Below are 2,500 nucleotides of genomic sequence, written 5' to 3'. Positions count from 1 at the left end.
GATACACGACGACGGGGAAAATTCGTCCCGATACGAGTACGTGTACTCTCCGATCTCCGCGCGACGCTGGGGATCATACCTCCCTAAGTCGTCAGAGCGTTCGAAGAAATCTCGCGCGTGCGTTCCCGGATCTACGGCTGATACTTTCGGAGCTTGTAAAAAAGCACAGAGCGTGTAAAACGCAACGACGACCCATCGATGCGACGGTCCTCGTTGTTGTCAGTCGCTTTCGCGAAGAGACGGAGTGGGCATTCGATCCCTGGGGCTGTACGAGAGTCTTGAGAAAAGACGGTAGATTATGGCAAAGTTTCGCACGCCATCGAGTTTAGGTTTTTGGTTCTCTCTTCTCTCCTCTCTCGACCGAGTTCCCATATTTGCTTTCTCTCTCAGTCTCGCCAAATATAATATTCGTTTAAGACGACGTCGGGGGCGCGGACCTTCGTGCGTCGAACACCGGCAAACGTAGCATATATCGCCTGATATGAAAAAAAAATCGGTCACGAGGAGAACACTACGAGTATATACGTTCGATAACCGATACACGAAGCGGTGCATAAGCGGGCGGTCGCCCTCGTAAGGACGACTCACGACGCCGCGAGCACTCACGCAGGTCCGTGACGGTTCTCTCCGCTCTTATTCGTATCCCTTCGTATACCTTCGTCCGACTCGGAAACGTTCTCTTACAGTTTTTAAGAAGAACGACGGCGGGTTGTCAAGGCAAGAAGGGACAGAGAGAGACAGAGGTAGAGTTTCGTAGTCTCCCGTGAACACGATAGATTATATATCGAGCATGCGTACGACTTGCACGGTCTCTGCACGACCGCGACGAACGCCGACGAGCGTCCAACAATCGCTCGTACGTCGCGTATGTTCTCTCCGTCCGCTCTTATTCGTATCCTCGTTCTTGTACCTTCGTCCGACTCTGAAACGTTCTCTTATATAAAGAACGACGGCGGGTTGTTAAGGCAAGAAGGGACAGAGAGAAACAGATACGGAGAGTAACGATACGCAACGCAAGCAGTCTTAGGTTTACGTGAGCAACCCTCAGCCAGGCGTGGTCCAGGAATTGTATCCGTGGACCGCAATGTGCGTTCGAAATGTCGATGTTCATGTGTCCTGCAGTTCACACGTTGACGCGCAATTAGCTGCGTTCTTCATCGACCCACGAGCCAAGTGATCCACCGTTCAGGGTAATCTTTTATAAATTTTGCAACAGTTCAATACTCAAATGTACTCTTCTCGGTTCTAGCGAAGCCGAGTTCCGTCACGTTCGACCAACGGGAATCGAACGCGCAGAAGTCGCCATAGGATTGACGACACAAAAACGTTCGAAAAAAAAGAAACCGACGAACGCGCGAAGATACGCACGTTCGCCGGCCGGGCGTAAAGTACATTATGATATATAACAACCATCGAGATCGAAGCTCCGTTCGTCAGGAAACGACGGGGATATATACACCCGATTCTGAATCCTCTGTACAGCACACGATCTCGCGAACGAGTAAGGACGGTGGCTAGCCCATGTTTTATATGTGTTTGATTCTACTCTCTCGTGCAATTATTCAAGAAACAGCGCGCGTGCATCTCTCCATCGTTCGGGTGATAGTAAAGATTCGATGGGATTTGCGCGGCCGTCCGCCTCGAGCGGTCTTTCGTCCCAATATCCAGAAGCAGAGTTTGAAAAACTCTAGCGACGGCACGGGTGTCCGACTCACGACATCGAGGTTTCGAAGCCGGCGATCCCCTCCGAACGGATGGCGACCACGCGACGACTGAAAGCATGAAAAATCGACGAAAGATAGAACACATCTCCGTTCGGGTGATGTTTTTTTAAAAAAAAAAAAAACAAAAATTCGATGGTACTCGCAGCCATCGTCCTCGCGCGGTCTTTCGTCCCAACATCCAGAAGCAGAGTTTGAAAAGCTCTAGCGACGGCACGGGTGTCCGACTCACGACAACGAGGATAGACAGCCGGTTCCCTCCGAACGGGTTATGCGACGACGATAAACTCGATGAAACTTTAGTCTCGTTCAGGTAGTGTGTGTGTCTTGTAAATCAAAAATTCGATGGGACTCTCATCCATCGTCCTCGCGCGGTCTTTCGTCCCAACATCCAGAAGCAGAGTTTGAAAAGCTCTAGCGACGGCACGGGTGTCCGACTCACGACAACGAGGATAGACAGCCGGTCCCCTCTGAACGGTATATTATATATATGCGATGATAGACGACAAACTGGATGAAACTAAGTCTCGTTCAGGTAGTGTGTACATCAAAAATTCGATGGAACTCGCATCCGTCGTCCTCGCGCGGTCTTTCGTCCCAATATCCAGAAGCAGAGTTTGAAAAACTCTAGCGACGGCACGGGTGTCCGACTCACGACAATGAGGAAAGACAGCCGGTCCCCTCTGAACGGTATATTATATGAAACTTTAAGTCTCGTTCAGGTAGTGTGTACATCAAAAATTCGATGGAACTCGAATCCGTCGTCCTCGCGCGGTCTT

At 50.4% G+C, this 2,500-nt stretch overlaps 1 non-coding gene across 1 annotated transcript; it reads right to left on the bottom strand.

Moving 5' to 3' along the window:
- Positions 1–1,038: 1,038 nt before the first annotated feature.
- LOC143304781 (5.8S ribosomal RNA) lies at positions 1,039–1,193 on the bottom strand. The gene has a single exon (XR_013061414.1). It is a non-coding gene; the product is annotated as a 5.8S ribosomal RNA (ribosomal RNA).
- Between the last annotated feature and the right edge of the window lie 1,307 nt (positions 1,194–2,500).

The sequence above is a fragment of the Bombus vancouverensis genome, unplaced genomic scaffold (assembly GCF_051014615.1).
Source record: "Bombus vancouverensis nearcticus unplaced genomic scaffold, iyBomVanc1_principal scaffold0054, whole genome shotgun sequence".
NCBI lineage: Eukaryota > Metazoa > Arthropoda > Insecta > Hymenoptera > Apidae > Bombus > Bombus vancouverensis.
This window is presented reverse-complemented; position numbering and strand designations above follow the sequence as displayed.